An 18,432-nucleotide genomic window follows, 5' to 3' on the forward strand; every position below is an offset into this window, starting at 1 on the left:
CAGGGTTGGAAGATGAAACTAGTACTGTGTGCGCATGTCAGCAGGTTGGTAAGTAGAGATGATTTTCTGATCCAGAGCACATGTGAAGGAAACAGCCATCACCATCACCATCACCATCACCGTCGAATTCTTCTCTCTTTACTATGGGGAAAGAGAAAGGAGCCCAAAGAATGGTCACCGGACTGAAGGCCATGATATCCTGGGTCAGAAAATCACCCTATTTCCTAGCTATGTTGCAAATGCCAATAAAAGGTTGACCATTTTTGGCCTTAGCTTTCTGAGAGTAGAAATGGATTATGTGGGGCCTTTTTATAGGGAGTGCCCTGAAAGGATCTTGTTGTCTACCCTGCCCTGGAAGAACCCTCTTCTTAAACACTTTGTCTTGCTGGCTCACCCTCCAGCAATTTTGATTTTTGCAGTTGTGAAGCAGTGGGAAGACCACAGTGATAAATGGAGACCTGAATCCAGGCCTGCTACTAGCTGTGTGAATTTGGGCATGTTATTCGAAGCCCCTGGATCTCAGTTTTCTTCCCTTCTTTCCTCCTGGTGGATCTCTCCTGGAGGCCTCATTCTCTTCCTTATCGTGGTCCTCCTACTTACCGGGACAGGGCTTCTCGCTCTCCCTCCTGGCCTTGTCCTGAAGGGTTTGCTTCAGCTTCTTTGGGTTGTTTGAGGCAGGGAAGTGGGAGTAGAGTGGGGGCAGCCAGCCTCCCTTATAGATTTGGACAAGGGTTCTCAGCATGTAGGGGAGCAAGGAGGCGGGTGTCCTGACTAAAAATCCCCAAAACGAGTTGCAGTGATGTCAGATGATCTGTCTGCTGTCAACAAGCCGACACATTCATGTGTTACAATTGCAGAGAAGTCTGCCCCCATGTTCTCGCTGAGGCTGAGGCTGAGGCTGGTGTCAGACCAGCTTCCTTCAACATCTCTGAGATTTCCCCTATAAACTCGGAATTTTTGTGCTGATTATTCCTTAGCAAGGAGCATTTGTCTCTGCTGGCTCAGGAGCAGTTTTAGGTAAGTGTCATCGGCCTTCTGTATCCACAGGTTCCAAACTTGGTTTCAATTTCAACCCATAAATAGGTAGAAAATATTTTTTAAAAATTCCAGAAAGTTCCAAAAAGCGAAACTTGAATTTGCTTCATTGGCAACTATTTACATAGAACTACTTTGTATTTATAACGATTTACATAGCATTTACATTCTGTTAGGCATTACATGTAATCTGGAGATGACAATTTCCCCCACAATATCTATAATAATATCTAACAGCATCTTGAGAGTTTTGAAAATACTGTTCCAGACATACCAAAAGGCATAAAACTATTTTTATAATCTTAGAATAAAAATCGACAGGACAATCTATTTTCAAAAGTCCTTATATATACCTAGCAACACTGTTTTCTCCTATTACAAGGAAACTGAATTTTCTGTGCTTGAATTTTTCAAAATTACATTTGGAGTAGAATGAACAAATACAAATTACTTTCTCTTCCTGGAGCATAATCATAAAACATTATTCTTCAAGAATAATGTCTCACCACGGAGACTGTCAGTTTAACCTGTTATTTCACTGGCTGTTTCTGATTTACCTACCTTCCTACCTCTTCGTGACGCTTCCCAGATGGTGCTCGTGGTAAAGAACCCACCTGTCAATGCAGGAGATGTTTTGAAAGAGATGTGGGTTCGATCCCTGGGTCGGGAAGATCCCCTGGAGGAAAGCCTGGCAACCCACTCCAGTATTCTTGCCTGGAGAATCCCATGGAAAGAAGCCTGGTGGGCCACAGTCCTTGGGGTTGCAAAGAGTCAGATACGACTGAATGTCTAACACTTCACTACGTCTACATAGGCTTCCTTGGTGGCTCAGATGGTAAAGAATCTGTCTGCAGTGTGGGAGACCCATGTTCAATTCCTGGGTCGGGAAGATCCCCTGGAGAAGGGAATGGCTACCCACTCCAGTATTCTTGCCTGGAGAATTCCATGGACAGAGGAGCCTGGGGGGCTACAATCCATGAGGTTGCAGAGTCAGATATGACTGAGCAACTAACACTTTCACTTTTACTATTGCTACATGATTCATCTATATAATTGGCTACTATGGGTTAGATATAATAAATTCATCTTTTGAGAAACTCCATCAAAACACTTTTAAAGATGTGTTCTCTCCAGGGTGCTCAGGGCTGGTGCATTAGGATAACCCTGAGGGATGGGATGGGGAGGGAGGGATGGGATGGGGAGGATGGGGAACACATGTACACCCATGGCAGATTCTTGTGAATGTATGGCAGAAACCACCTACAATATTGTAAAGTAATTAGCCTCCAATTAAAATTTTTTTTTAATGTTAAAAAATGTGTTCTCTCATGCCAGTCATGTTATGGGTTGAACTGTGTACCCCTCCCCACAGATATATTGAAGTCCTAAATCCCAGTACCTCAGGATGTGACCTTCTTTGGAGACAGTCTTTATACAGATAATAAAGTTAAACTAAGGTAAAATTAGGGTGAACCGTAACTCAATATGGGCCTTCACTGGTGGCTCAGCGGTAAAAAACCCATCTGTAGTGAAGGAGTTGTAGGAGACACAGGTTCGATCCGTGGGTTGGTAAGATCCCCCAGCAGAGGGAACGGCAACCCACTCCAGTATTCTTGCCTGGAGAATCCCATGGACAGAGGAGCCTGGTGGGTTACAGTCCATGGGGTTGCAAAGAGTTGGACACAAGTGAATGAACACACATATGCTAATCCAACATGCTGGTGTCCTTTTATAAAAATTTATTTTTAATTGGAGGATAATTGCTTTATAATATTGTTATGACTTCTGCCACACATCATGAATCAGCCTTCAGTTCAGTTCAGTCACTCAGTCGTGTCCGACTCTTTGCGACCCCATGAATCACAGCACGCCAGGTCTTCCTGTCTATCACCAACTCCCAGAGTTCACTCAAACTCATGTCCACAGAGGCGGTGATGCCATCCAGCCATCTCAACCTCTGTCGGTTGTCCCTTTCTCCTCCTGCCCCCAATCTCTCCCAGCATCAGAGTCTTTTCCAGTGAGTCAACTCTTCGCATGAGGTGGCTAAAGTATTGGAGTTTCAGCTTTAGCATCAGTCCTTCCAGGGAATACCCAGGACTGATGTCCTTTAGAATGGACAGGTTGGATCTCCTTGCAGTCCAAGGGACTCTCAAGAGTCTTCTCCAACACCACAGTTCAAAAGCATCAATTCTTTGGCGATCAGCTTTCTTCACAGTCCAACTCTCACATCCATACATGACCACGGGAAAAACCATAGCCTTGACCAGACAGACCTTTGTTGGCAAAGTAATATCTCTGCTTTTTAATATGCTATCTAGGTTGGTCATAACTTTCCTTCCAAGGAGTAAGCGTCTCTTAATTTCATGACTGCAATCAGCATCCTCAGTGATTTTGGAGCCCCCCAAAATAAAGTCTGACACCGTTTCCACTGTTTCCCCATCTATTTCCCTTAAAGTGATGGGCCCAGATGCCATGATCTTAGTTATCTGAATGTTGAGCTTTAAGCCAACTTTTTCACTCTCCTCTTTCACTTTCATCAAGAGGCTTTTTAGTTCCTCTTCACTTTCTACCTTAAGAGTGGTGTCATCTGCATATCTGAGGTTATTGATATTTCTCCTGGTCAGTATAGTTTAAAAAATAATATACCACAATAGGTTCAACAGAAGAGCACCATCTAGTTCAGTTCAGTTCAGTCGCGTCCAACTCTTTGCAACCCCATGGAATGCAGCACGCCAGGCCTCCCTGTCCATCACCAACTCCTGGAGTTTACTCAGACTCATGTCCTTATAGTCCAACTCTCACATCCATATATGACTACTGGAAAAACCATGCCTGTGACTAGATAGACCTTTGTTGGCAAAGTAATGTCTCTGCTTTTTAATAAGCTATCTAGGTTGGTCATAACTTTCCTTCCAAGGAGCAAGCGTCTTTTACTTTCCTGGCTGTAGTCACCATCTGCATTGATTTTGGAGCCCCCCAAAATAAAGTCTGTCACTGTTTCTCCATCTATTTGCCATGAAGTGATGGGACTGGATGCCATGATCTTAGTTTTCTGAATGTTGAGTTTTAAGCCAACTTTTTCACTCTCCTCTTTCACTTTCATCAAGAGGCTCTTCAGTTCTTCACTTTCTGCCGTAAGGGTGGTGTCATCTGCATATCTGGCATTATTGGTATTTCTCCCAGAAATCTTGATTCCAGCTTGTGCTTCATCCAGTCTAGCGTTTCTCATGATGTACTCTGCTATTGGTATTTCTCCCAGAAATCTTGATTCCAGCTTGTGCTTCATCCAGTCTAGCGTTTCTCATGATGTACTCTGCATATAAGTTAAATAAGCAGGGTGACAATATATAGCCTTGACGTACTCCTTTTTGGAACCAATCTGTTGTTCCATGTCCAGTTCTAACTGTTACTTCTTGACCTGTATACAGATTTCTCAAGAGACAGGTCTGGTAGTCTGGTATTCCCATCTCTTTCAGAATTTTCCATAGTTTGTTGTGATCCACACAGTCAAAGGCTTTGGCATAGTCAATAAAGCAGATGTTTTTCTGGAACTGTCTCACTTTTTCAATGATCCAACAGATGTTTGCAATTTGATCTCTGGTTCCTCTGTTCTAAATCCAGTTTGAACATCTGGAAGTTCACTGTTCGTGTATTGTTGAAGCCTGACTTGGAGAATTTTCAGCACTACTTTGCAAGTGTGTAAGATGAGTGCAATTGTGCAGTAGTTTGAGCATTCTTTAGCATTGCCTTTCTTTGGGATTGGAATGAAAATTAACCTTTTCCAGTCCTGTGGCCACTGTTGAGTTTTCCAAATTTGCCGGCATACTGAGTGCAGCACTTTCACAGAATCATCTTTTAGGATTTGAAATAACTCAGTTGGGATTCCATCACCTCCACTAGGTTTGTTTGTAGTGATGCTTCCTAAGGCCCACTTGACTTCACATTCCAGGATGTCTGGCTCTAGGTGAGTGATCACACCATCGTGATTACCTGGGTCGTGAAGATCTTTTTTGTATAGTTCTTCTGTGTATTCTTGCCACCTCTTCTTAATATCTTCTGCTTCTGTTAGGTCCATACCATTTTTGTTCTTTATTGTGCCCATCTTTGCATGAAAATTTCCCTTAGTGTCTCTAATTTTGTTGACGAGATCTCCAGTCTTTCCCATTCTATTGTTTTCCTCTATTTCTTTGCATTGATCACTGAGGAAGGCTTTCTTATCTTTCCTTGCTATTCTTTGGAACTCTGCATTTGAATGGGTATATCTTTCCTTTTCTCTGTCTTTCACTTCTCTTCTTTTCATAGCTGTTTGCAAGGCCTCCTCAGACAACCATTTTCCCTTTTTCTTTTCTTTTTCTTGGGGACGGTCTTTATCACTGCCTCCTGTACAGTGTCATGAACCTCCGTCCATAGTTCATTAGGCACTCTATCCAATCTAGTTCCTTAAATCTATTTCTCACTTCCACTGTATAATCCATAAGGGATTTGATTTAGGTCATACCTGAATGGTCTAGTGGTTTTCCCTACTTTCTTCAATTTAAGTTTGAATTTGGCAATAAGGAGTTCATGATCTGAGCCACAGTTAGCTCCTGGTCTTGTTTTTGCTGACTTATAGAGCTTCTCCATCTTTGGCTGTAAAGAATATAATCAACCTGGATCCCATATTGATCATCTGGTGATGTCCATGCGTAGAGTCTTCTCTTGCATTGTTGGAAGAGGGTGTTTGCTGTGATCAGTGCATTCTCTTGGCAAAACTCTGTTTACCTTTGCCCTGCTTCATTCTGTACTCCAAGGCCATATTTCCCATTACTCCAGGTATTTCTTGACTTCTTACTTTTGCATTCCAGTCCCCTGTGATGAAAAGGACATCTTTTTTTGATGTTAGTTCTAGAAGGTCTTGTAGGTCTTCATAAAACCGTTCAACTTCAGCTTCTTGAGCATTATTGGTCAGGGCATAGACTTGGATTACTGTGATATTGAATGGTTTGCCTTAGAAATGAACAGAGATCATTGTGTCGTTTTTGAAGTCTCATCCAAGTACTGCATTTCAGACTCTTGTTGACTATGATGTCTATTCCATTTCTTCTAAGGGATTCCTGCCCATAGTGGTAGATATAATGGTCATCTGAGTTAATTTCACCCATTCCAGTCCATTTCAGTTCGCTGATTCCTAAAATGTTGATGTTCACTCTCACCATCTCCTATTTGACCACTTCCAATTTGCCTTGATTCATGGACCTAATATTCCAGGTTCCTGTGCAATATTGCTCTTTACAGCATCAGACTTTACTTTGCTCACCAGACACATCCACAACTGGGTGTTGTTTTTGCTTTGGCTCCGTCTCTTCTTTCTTTATGGAGTCAGTTCTCCGCTGATCTCCAGTAGCATATCGGGCACCTACCGATATCAGGAAGCTTCCATAAGCCTCTTATCCTTCTCCCTCAGAGGGCAGACAGACTGAAAAACTAAGCAGTCTGATCGCATGGACTATAGCCTTGTCTAACTCAATGATACTATGAGCCATGCTGTGTAGGGCCACCCAAGACGGACAGGTCATGGTGAAGAGTTCAGACAAAATGTGATCCAGTGGAGAAGGGTTGACAGTTTACTTTTGCTTCCTCACAAGAAATACTTTTCTTTTTCAACTCCTTGGTGTAGTGAATTCTCATCCAGAGAAAAATCCTGGTTACCTTTTATGCCTAAACTTTGTTCTTTAGGATGTGATGTTTCCTCAAGATCTTCTGTAGCCTGATCTCCTTCCTTAATGGCCATTTCAAGATTATTTAAGTCAGTTTTAATAGAGGATCCCCTCTTCATTGGTAGTATGTCCAGAATCAGATTTAAGTGATCAGGAGTACTAGCAGCCTCTGATATGACTGTCAAACATTCTGCTGCACTCTGATTGATGGTCTGCACAGACTCGATGCACCAGGTGATTTATCTTACCACAGCTCATCTGAAGAAATAAGCTCCTCTTATAAAGGAGAGAGTTCTGATTCCATCAACATCTTCAGAAAGAGACTCTTGGTTGCTCCTAGGAGCGGTGCTGGCACTATCATTACCTGTATCATGGATTCTAGAGTCTATTTCATCAGTGTTACTTTTTGTCATTTTCTTTAGGTGGCAGTAGTCCCTTCCTGATGACTGATCTATCTCCATGGGTAAGGATTCCATTATTTTGCCATCCAAAATTTCTTTGTAGATTGCAGATGTACAGTTCCATTGGCTACATGATGCCATATTCCTCACGGCCATTCTCTTGAGCCAAGGGGTTTGTTTTATGTGGATCAAACGTTATAGTATTTGGTGTAACTAGCAACATACCACTGACTGCTCTTGCCACTGGCAGTATATCTGCAATTAATTTTAAGAAATTTCTCAGTGAGTGCTTCTTCCTCTTAGAAGTGGAAGATACAACTCATGCAGGTCAAATACCAGTAAAAGCAGTTGAGGGAGTTGCTTCTTTTGAGTGGACTACATCAGAATTAGTAGTCTTATAAATTCAGCCTCGGATGACAGAGGACTTATGGGGCTTAGAGATGGAGGGTGCTCAACACTGGAGACTTATTCAGAATTGAGAACATTATAAAACCTGTCCATTAACAGCTGCTCAGGAGAATATTTAATTGAACAAGTTTGTTGAGCTTGTATCAAATTTCAGGGCTATACTATTCAAAGACTCCTCTGATTCAACAGTATATTCAATAGTCCCTTTGGGTTTCTGAAAAGACATTCTTCTCTCATCTTTCTTGTCTAGGGTTTTCTTTTGGCCAGTGTCCCAGACAGGAGCACAAGTCCACCAGAATGCGTGGTGGTGGGAGCTGGAATGTAGGAATTGGAGAGCAATGCCAGAGTGAGGACTACTTTTGACTGCAGGGAGATGGCTTGAGGAGACAGGAGGGAGAGATCATGGTGGGAAATGCTTTTGGAGGAAAGCCAGGCAGTCACAGAGGCAGAGCACTACTGTTGAGTCACGTGCAGGGTGTGGAGCCTTCACTGTAGCCTCTCTGCCTACTCTCTACAACATGCTAAACTATATGCTCATGTATGATCCTGCTGACACCAGTTTGGGGTTACATTCCATAGACCTGATCACTGTTTGTCTGGAATCCCACAGGTGGGTTTACTTGGATTGACCGGGTGGATGGAATGTTTCCTTCCCATCACTCACATCCCCCTTCTGTGTTGTTTAGGGATGTGGGGCCATAGTTTGAAACGTGGCATCAGTGGGTAAGGTTGTAGGATATCTGGTGTATTATGCCTTGGAAGAGTTTTCGGGGCATGTGAAACAAGCACTGTTTGTGCAGTGTAACGTGGTGGATCCAGCTGTAATGGAGTCAGGCTAAAGCATTGGAATAGCCCCCTGGGAGGTGTGTGTGTATGACTAGTCTAGGTGAAGGGGTGGCAATTTTACCCCATTTAGATTGTTAATTACCACTGGACCCAGCAGGTTCAGGGGAAATGCATGAGGGGGCCTAATAGCCAGCTGGGGTGTTGATGGCATATCCAGCATTCTTTTAAATGGCTTCCCTGGTAGCTCGGCTGGTAAAGAATCTGCCTGCAATGCAGGAGATCCCAGTTTAATTCCTGGGTTGGTAAGATCTGGAGAAGGGATAGGCTATCCACTCCAGTATTCTTGGGCTTCCCTGGTGACTCAGCTGGTAAAGAATCCTCCTGCAATGTGGGAGACCTGGGTTCCATCCCTGGGTTGGGAAGATCCCCTGGAGAAGGGAAAGGCTACCCACTCCAGTATTCTGGCCTGGAGAATTCCATGGACTGTATAGTCCATGGGTTTGCAAAGAATTGGACACGACTCTTAAATGTTCCCATTCAAATATGATTCTCGAATATCAGTAGTAAGAAAAGGCCTTCCATAGATCATTTCAAATGGGCTAACACTCAGACCACTCCTGGAGTCTACATGGACTTTTAGTAGTGCAGTAAGAAGAAAGTTGGTCCAAGGTTCATGAGTTTCTTGGCAGAGCTTTGCTATGGTTTTCTTTCAAGTGTGGTTCATTTTCTCTACCTTCCCTGAAGACTGGGGCAGCCAAGAGGTGTTTATAGTGTATCCCTAGGGACCGTAGTAAGTCCATATCCATAGGGGCCCCATGTGTGATTTGGGCTATAAAAGAAGGGCCTGTTACTGTTCTGGAGGGACTTTGGAAGTCCAAATCAAGGAATTATTTCTTTTAAAAGGGACTTATAGATTTCCATAGCCTTTTCAGATCAAGTGGAGAAGGCTTCAGCCCATCCAGTGAAAAGTATCAGAAGATATTTATATCCTGATTGTGGGGGCATTTAAGTGAAATCTACCAGTCTTCCCCCCCACCCCCAGATATGTCACTTGACATTGGATTGGCCTGAATAATGATGGGGGTATTGAGTGGGTCTATGGGTTATTCTGGTCACATAAATCACAGGCAAGCATTACTTGTTTTTCTGTTTTTTTAAGCCCCTTCCCTGAGAAAGCCTTTTGTGTCAAGTCCCTTAGTGCATCCCTCCCATAATGGGTGGCATCATGTAAACTCTTAGTTTCCATTGTAGGGACTCAGGAATTAGAACCTTACTCTCCTTCTTATACCAGCCTGTGGTTCCCTTCTCATAGCCTTGTTTCTCAACATTTTCTTATTCTTTTGGAGAAAACTGGGAGAGGCTACAGAGTTCAGGGTGATCAATCACTAGGGCCATAACTTGCTCAGGCTCTTGCAGTTGAGCTTCCCTTTTTGCAATTTGATAAACTTTGCTGTCTCCTTGGCTCATAAGATATCCATTCCTCTGATGGCCCCTACAGTGGCTACCTGGGTTGGGAGCTGCAGCCCATCTAAAAGAGCCAGAATCTCATCTTTATGTTTTATAGGAGAATTTCTAGTTGTTAACATTCCTCTTTCTTTCCAAATGGTAGTATGAGCATGTAGTATGTGGAACCCATAGTTAAGAGTCAGTAGAAGCATTTAATTTCTTATCCTTCCCTAACTTCAAAGCTCCCACTAATGAATTAGTTCCACCTCTGTGCTGATGTCTGGGTTGGTGGGGCCTTCGCTTCTGTGACTTGATCTAAACTAGCAATGGCACGCCCCATGTTTCAGGTTCCCATTTCTACAAAATTGCTCCCATCAGTAAACCATTTGACCTCAGGGCTATCAAGAGATTCATCTAGAAGATCAGATCTGCTGGAATAAGTTTGTTCTATGGTATTTATACAATGATGCAGTAAGTCTCCATCCTCAACTATTGGAAGCAGAGTTGCTGGGTTCAGGGTTTGGCACACTTATAAATGTTGAGGGTCTCTGTTAGGAGGGCCTGATATCTTGTTAACCTTCCTCCAGTCAACCAATGACGATCTCTGACTTCTAGCACTGACTATACCTGATAAAGGGTTAACACATCTAAGTGTTGTCCTAGGGTAAGCGTGGAAGCCTCATTAACCAGCAAGGCTATGGCTTCTATTGCCAGCAGGCAGCTTGGTCATTCCAGAGCCACTGTGTCCAGTTGTTTTAAAAAAGCCACTGGTCTCTGATGTGGTCCCAGCTTTTGGGTCAGGACTCATAGTACTATCCCCGATCTCTTGTGAATGTATAGGGTAAAGGGCTTGTCCAAATTTGGAAGTCTCAGTGCTGATGCTCTGCTCAACACAGTCTTTAGAGTCACTGGTGGTTGCTATTTCAATGAAGGGATTCCCTTTCTTCTTCCTTTAGGAAGAAGGGGTTTGGCTTTAAGGCCATAATTTGGAATCCAGATGTGACAGAACCCAGTCATCCTGAGAAAGCCTCGGCGCTGCCTCTTTGTGGTTGGAGATCATAATCACTGGTTGCTTTTTTCTGACCTGTGGCCCTAGGGGTCAAAACAGATCCTAAATATTGAACCCATTGCTGTGATATTTGAGCCTTGGTTGATGAGATATATCCCTTTTTTACCAGAAAATTTAAGACCTTAACAGTATTTTGATCTGAATCTTGTTTGGTCTCAGTACTTATCAATCAGTCATCAACATATTGTAGCAGAGTTCCCTTTTCAAGGATCACGTCCCTTGCTAATGCATTTCCAAAAATAATGGGAGCTGTCCTGATCACCCTGTGGAAGCACTGTCCATGTGTACTGGGTAGCCTCCAGGGTGTCAGGGTCCCTCCATACATATGGATGGAGGGGAATACAGAAAAATGCATCTTGAGGTAGCAAACAGAGAAATACTGAGCTCTCCCCAGCATGTGGATGACAAGGTGTGTGGGCTTGGCATCCGTGGGTGAATCGGAATGACTGCCTCCTTCACTGCTCTAAGTCTTACCCAAACTGACGATGCTCTCCATTAGGCTTCTGAATGGGGAGGATCAGGGTGTTGCAAGGGGATTGGCAGGACCTAATGAGTCTGCATTTTAGAAATTTGGTGACCAGTGGCTGGAGTCCCCTCAGGGCTTCTGACTTTCAAGGATATTCTCTCTGGATGTTCCCTCCCAGGCCTTACTCTTATTTCTGTAGAGGGGAACATGTTTTGCCCTGCTTGGCCCTGAAGTATCTTAAACTGCTGTTATCTACTTGCTCTCTAATGTCTTGGGGGATGTCTTGGGAAATATTTTGATGATCAGCAGGTGGGTCATCTGGGGCTACCAATAGATGCATTCTCTATTTGAATTCTCTACCTCTTTGGACTTCACCCTGTCCTAAGAATATACTAACTCCTAACTTATTTAGCAGATCTCTCCCAAGGAAGGCATTCTGGCATATACAAAAAGGAGTAATATTAATGGACTCAACTTCACAGGCAAGGGGAGACATAAATCGCAAGGAACTGGGGCTGGTCAAATTGCCCCTGGGGCATCCCATAGGAGGACACTCAGGACGTTCCCCTTCCAGTGACCTCCTTCTGACAAAAGGTACCCTGATCTGGGCCTGGGAAGCTTCTTGGCAGCCTGTCCAGCCTTCTCGGCCCTCTGGGGTCCCCTCAAGGTGGTGGGTGAGTGAGAGCAGCCAAAAGCTCTGTTTTCTTTATTAACCTTTTATCCTTATTGGTCTTCTCTGTTAAGTCTTGGTTGTTATAGACCTTGAAGACCTCTTTTATCAAGGTTGACAATGAGGTCTGGGGCCCAGCCTTGAGCTTTCGTATTTTCCTCCTGATGTCAGGAGTTGTTGTTGCTGTTCAGTCGCTTGGTCATGTCTGAATCTTTGCACCCCATGGACTGCAGCACGCCAGGATTCCCTTTCCATCATCAGCTCCCAGAGTTTACTCAAACTCATGTCCATTGAGTCAGTGATGCCATCCAACTATCTCATCCTCTGTCATCCCCTTCTCCTCATGCCTTCAATCTTTCCCAGCATCAGAGTCTTTTCCAGTGAGTTGGCCCTTCCAATCATGTGGCCAAAGCATTGGAGCTTCAGCTTCAGTCCTTCCAATGAATATTCAGGATTGATTTCCTTTAGGACTGACTGGTTTGATCTCCTTGCTATCCAAGGGACTCTCAAGAGCCTTCTCTAACACCGCAGTTCAAAAGCATCAATTCTTTGGCACTCAGCCTTCTTTATGGTCCAGCCCTCACATCCATACAGGACTACTGGATAAACCATAGCTTTGACTAGACGGACCTTTGTCAGCAAAGTAATGTCTCTGCTTTTTAGGTTTGTCATAAATTTTCTTCCAAGGAGCAAGCATCCTTTAATTTCATGGCTGCAGTCACCATCTGCAGTGATTTTGGAGCCCAAGGAAATAAAGCCTGTCATTGTTTCTGTTTTTTCCCCATCTATTTGCCATGAAGTGATGGGACTGGATGCCATGATCTTTATTTTTTGAATGTTGAGTTTTAAGCCAGCTTTTTCACTCTCCTCTTTCAATTTCATCAAGAGGCTCTCTAGTTCCTCTTCACTTTCTGCCATAAGGGTGGTGTCATCTGCATATCTGAGGTTATTGATATTTCTCCCAGCAATCTTGATTCCAGCTTGTGCTTCATCCAGCCCTGCATTTCATATGCTGTACTCTGCATATAAGTTAAATAAGCAGGGTGACAAAATACAGCCTTGACATACTCCTTTCCCAATTTGGAATCAGTCCTTTGTTCCATGTCCGGTTCTAACTGTCGCTTCTTGACTTGCATACAGGTTTCTCAGGAAGCAGGTAAGATGGTCTGGTATTCCCATCTCTTTTAGAATTTTCCATAGTTTGTTATGATCCACACAGTCAAAGGCTTTAGCGTAGTCAATAAAGCAGAAGTAGATGTTTTTCTGGAATTCTCTTGCTTTTTCTATGTTCCAATGAATGTTGGCAATTTGATCTTTGGTTCCTCTGCCTTTCCTAACTCCAGATTGTACATCAGGAAGTTCTCAGTTCACATACTGTTGAAACCTGGCCTGGAGAATTTTGAGCATTACTTTGCTAGCATGTGAGGTGAGCGCAATTGTGTAGTAGTTTGAACATTTCTTTGGCATTGTCTTTCTTTGGGATTGAATGAAAACCGACCTTTTGACTGAATGAAAACTCAGCCACTGCTGAGTTTTCCAAATTTGCTGGCATATTGAGTGCAGCACTTTCACAGCATCATCTTTCAGGATTTGAAATAGCTCAGCTGGAATTCCATCACCTCCACTAGCTTTGCTCGTAGTGATGCTTCCTAAGGCCCACTTAACTTTGCACTCCAGGATGTCTGGCTCTAGGTGAGTGATTACACCATTGTGGTTATCTGGGTGGTTAAGAATCTTATTTGTATAGTTCCTTGTGTATTCTTGCCACCTCTTCTTAATATCTTCTGCTTCTGTTAGGGCCATACTGTTTCTGTCCTTTATTGTGTCCATCTTTGCATGAAATGTTCCCTTGGTATCTGTAATATTCTTTAAGAGATCCCTAGTCTCTCCCATTCTATTGTTTTCCTCTATTTTTCGCATTGTTCACTTAGAAGGGCTTTCTTATCTCTCTCTGCTCTTCTTTGGAAGCCTGCATTCAGATGGGTATAGCTTTCCTTTTCTCCCTTGCCTTCCACATCTCTTTTCTCAGCTATTTGTAAGGACTCCTTAGACAACCATTTGATAAAAGACATGGCCAGTAGTGTCTCCCTTCTGTGGGCTGTGGGTGTATATTCATGTACTAGCTGGCTCAGGAAGATGGCAGCTTTCCATCTTTCTTCTCTGTAACCTCTTAGAACTTACCGAGTTTACAGGCTTCACCATACACTTTTTTATTCCTTCTGATAGACAAGTAACATGTCTCATCCTAGCCTGGCCTACATGATCTTCATAGTCCCAGCGTGGCTCATGTTCTGGGACTGCATCCTCACTCCCCTGATAAATTTGCTGATGTGGGTCGGTGGCCAGTATGCCATCTGCATGTTCCCTGGCATTTCTCAGTATATGCTCAGGTGGGCCCGAATAACCGTGATGTTCTGCCAGGTGAGAGTGTGCCAACCCCAGCCTGACAAATTTGTTCCTAAACTTGTCAGGGTTCTCTGAGAACCTGCTAAATCTCTGCCTACAGATTCCCACGTCTCCCACTGGGAAGGGGACCCGCATTCCAGCTGATTCCTGAAGGGGGAAAAGGCTTTGTGGGGCAAAGTGGGGGCAACTTTGAACCTGATCAGAGCTCCTCTGGGAAAAGCTCTGGGGGTGCTGATCTGGGGGCTTCTGATTTGACAGGGTGGTAAGGTGGGAGTCCAGGAGCTGCAGGAGACGGTGAAGGAGCTCAAGGAGGAGGCTTAGTGTGCCAGTGACTAATGAAGAGAGACCGGAAGGGGGCGGTCTCTGAGAAGGTCTGGCTCCCAGTCTTTGGGAACAACATAGGCATAGAAGCTCCACACACACGACAAAAATCCAAAGGCCTGAGTCTCGATAAAGTATAAAGGCCTGCACACATGGGACCTCTCTCCGTTTTGGGGACTGCTTACAAAAATAGGTCCAGTAGTAAAATGGTGTTAAAAGAGATCCAGTTGATTATTGGAGCTGGGTAATGGATACATAGGAGTTCGTTATACTATTCTTTTAAAGGTTTTTATTTTTTCTGTTGGAGTGTAGTTGACTTGTAGCATTGCATTGATTTCTGCTGTTCAGCAGGGTGGCTCAGTTGTCCATGTATATATATTCTTTTTTATTCTTTTCCACTGTTGTTTTTCACAGAATATGGAGTGTGGCTCCTTGGGCTGCACAATGGGGCCTTGCTGTTTATCCATTCTCATTATACTATTCCGTTCATTTGTATACATTTGAACTTTTCCATGACAAAAGTGCTTTCCTCAAAAAAGCAAGCTGTGAGAGATGTACAATGTGGTATCATTTATATCAAGCTTGAAAACATAAACAGAAAAATAGACTGTTTATAGATTTATACTTTTGTGGTAAATGCTTAAAAAAAAACAAAACACTTGGAAATCATAACAGCTGATTTGACCTTAGGGTTATTATTGGATGTCAAGAAAAGAAGGATTCAAAAGCCTTTATAATATTCTGTGTATTTATTGGGGCTTCCCAGGTGGTTCAGTGGTAAAGAATCTGCCTGCAGTATAGCAGACACAGGTTTGATCCCTGTATTTTGGGAAGCTACCCTGGAGAATGAAATGGCAAACTATTTCAGTATCCTTGTCTGGGAAATCCCGTGGACAGAGGAGCCTGTACAGTCCATGGGGTCACAAAAGAGTTGTTGTTGAGTGACTCAACAACAACGTTTTCATTAAGTTATTCTTCATTTAAAAAAAACCAAAACAACACAGTTAAGGGATCCATTCTGTGACCCCTTCTCCTGGTCACCCAGTGCATATTGGCACCAGGCTGCACTGTAAAAGAAAATCAGTTTATTTCTTTTTAAACTGTGTTATTTAAACTGTTTCCAGTTGTTAAGAATGCAGAGATAGCCTGGGCATTTCTCATATTTACATTAATCTGAAATGTCCTCTGGTGAGTTTCTTTTATATTTCTGAGAATGTATATAAGTGCTCAGTTTCCTTTAAGCCAATTAAATACAGCTCAGTTACAAGTTAATTTTTATGTACAGACAGAACCAGAGATCCATTAGTTTTCCCGTCAGAGTTTAAAAGTCCTCTTTTTTTTTTTTTCTCTCCGTCTGGGGGACCATAAGTAGATCAGATAGTTCCTAGAGCCAGGCAGAACTGTTAACACTGGAGGCAGGGGGGAGAAAGGCAAGCTACTTTTCTTTTCCCCCTCGTGGTATTCTTTAAAGTCCTATTAAGCAACCTGAGTCTAGAGTCTCAGGCCGTGTGGGCTGTTTTTGCGTTTCAAGGCTTCAGTGCTCCACCAGGTCCACAATGTTGGCAGAGTCTTGCAGGATCAGTTGGACAGACGAAAAGACATGAAACAAAGGTCCTTTTAAAAACACATACAATGACAGAAACTTAAAGACACAAAGAGTCTTCAGGATGAAGGGCACAGGAGTGTAGGGCTGAGGACCGAGGGAGCGGTAAAGGGAGGAGGGGCAGAAGAGACTGAAAAAGAGAGAAAGATTGCCGGGTCAGCCTGCCCCGTCCATTCAGGCACCAACCCCCTGGCTTCCAGAAAGGGCGCACCCTGTCCACTGCCTGCCGGGGTGAGCAAGCCTGGAAACCAGCCAGTTGTGCGTCATTTCTGGGTCCCGACCCACAGACGGGACTTCTACCCATGCGTCCACCAGTATACAGAAATCTGCCATTTCAGCCTGTTCCCAGTGGGGCATCTCTTGGCAGCAGGAAAGTAAAGGTGAGAATATTGTGGGGCGCTCAGACTTCCAGCCACTACGTGATATTAGGTTTGACTCTCCTTCACTCTTGTAAATCTCCTGTCAAGGAGAGCCTGCTGGACCAAGGTCTGTCTGCACGGTGTGAGGCAGGCCTCTCCCTCCTGTTTGTCACTGGGCAAGGGGAGCTGTTGTTGGCCAGAGACTCTCACAAGCCGCGAGTAGTGATGCAGCAGCTGCCCGATGTCCACTCTCTGGGAAGGATGGGGCAGAAGTAAGAGGACAGAGAGGGGAGAAGGAGAGAGATTTCAGGAGAGGGAAAGGGACAGAGGTGGGGGAGGAAGGGTGTTGCCTGAGTGCGGGTTCTGAGACCGCCAGGGGCCAGGAAGGCAGACTAATCAAACGTTCAGTTCAGTTCAGTTCAGTCGCTCAGTCGTGTCCGACTCTCCGCGACCCCACGAATCACAGAACGCCATGCCTCCCTGTCCATCACCAACTCCCGGAGTTCACTCAAACTCATGTCCACAGAGTCGGTGATGCCATCCAGCCATCTCATTCTCTGTCGTCCCCTTCTCCTCCCGCCCCCAACCTTTCCCAGCATCAGAGTCTTTTCCAGTGAGTCAACTCGTCGCATGAGGTGGCCAAAGTATTGCAGTTTCAGCCTTAGCATCAGTCCCTCCAATGAACACCCAGGATTGATCTCCTTTAGAATGGACTGGTTGGATCTCCTTGCAGTATAAGGGACTCTCAAGAGTCTTCTCCAACACCACAGTTCAAAAGCATCGATTCTTCGGCGATCAGCCTTCTTCACAGTCCAACTCTCACATCCATACATGACCACGGGAAAAACCATTGCCTTGACTAGACGGACCTTGGTTGGCAAAGTAATGTCTCTGCTTTTTAATATACTATGAAGGTTGGTCATAACTTTCCTTCCAAGGAACAAGCGTCTTTTAATTTCATGGCTGCAATCAGCATCTGCAGTGATTTTGGAGCCCAAAAAAACAAAGTCTGACACTGTTTCCACTGTTTTTCCATCTATTTCCCATGAAGTGATGGGGCCAGATGCCATGATCTTTGTTTTCTGAATGTTTAGCTTCAAACCAACATTTTCACTCTCCTCCTTCACCTTCATCAAGAGGCTTTTGAGTTCCTCTTCACTTTCTGCCATAAGGGTAGTGTCATCTGCATATCTGAGGTTATTGATTGTGGTGACACTGAAATGAGGTCCAGGGAGCGCTCGTCACCCATGGGGAAGCCACATTCGGTGGTCCCTGGTGGTGCCCAGATCCTCTCCTGGGACGGGGACAACTGCCCCTTCATTGTGTCCCCAAAAAGTATGTTACTGACCAGAGTTTGTGGCCTCCTTAGTCAATAGAAATTGATAAGAGGCTAGACAGGAAATTCCAGCAAGGCTTTATTGAGGCCCCTGCTGCAACAGGAAGGATCAGAAACAAGTGACAGTTTCCCTTGCTTCCTGGAGGGGAGCAGGGGTGAGCTGGTTTCTTATATGGGGTGAGGGTAGCAGGGGGTCCAGGGGTGACTTAGGTGGTCTGCCCACCTACTGATGGTGCTGTGTGGGTTTTTGGTCTTTTCTGTATCTTGTTCATAATTTGCCCCAACTGCACATGCATGCAGTTAATTTTAGTCCTTTGTAGTTTCTATGTATTTTGTTGCTTGAGGAGACATTTGTCCAGGTGCAGGCACTACAGCAAAGGGTCCCAGGTCCCAGCCTTCTCAGCAATAGATATTACGTTGTTTGATGGTG

The 18,432-nt window shown here is 44.1% G+C and overlaps 1 pseudogene; it reads right to left on the reverse strand.

The window, feature by feature from the left end:
* Positions 1-771: 771 nt before the first annotated feature.
* LOC148778607 (oxidation resistance protein 1-like) lies at positions 772-16,611 on the reverse strand (annotated as a pseudogene).
* Between the last annotated feature and the right edge of the window lie 1,821 nt (positions 16,612-18,432).

Source organism: Moschus berezovskii, chromosome 2, assembly GCF_049115385.1.
Source record: "Moschus berezovskii isolate FMDL1 chromosome 2, NW_MosBer_1.0, whole genome shotgun sequence".
NCBI classification, from domain to species: Eukaryota; Metazoa; Chordata; class Mammalia; order Artiodactyla; family Moschidae; genus Moschus; species Moschus berezovskii.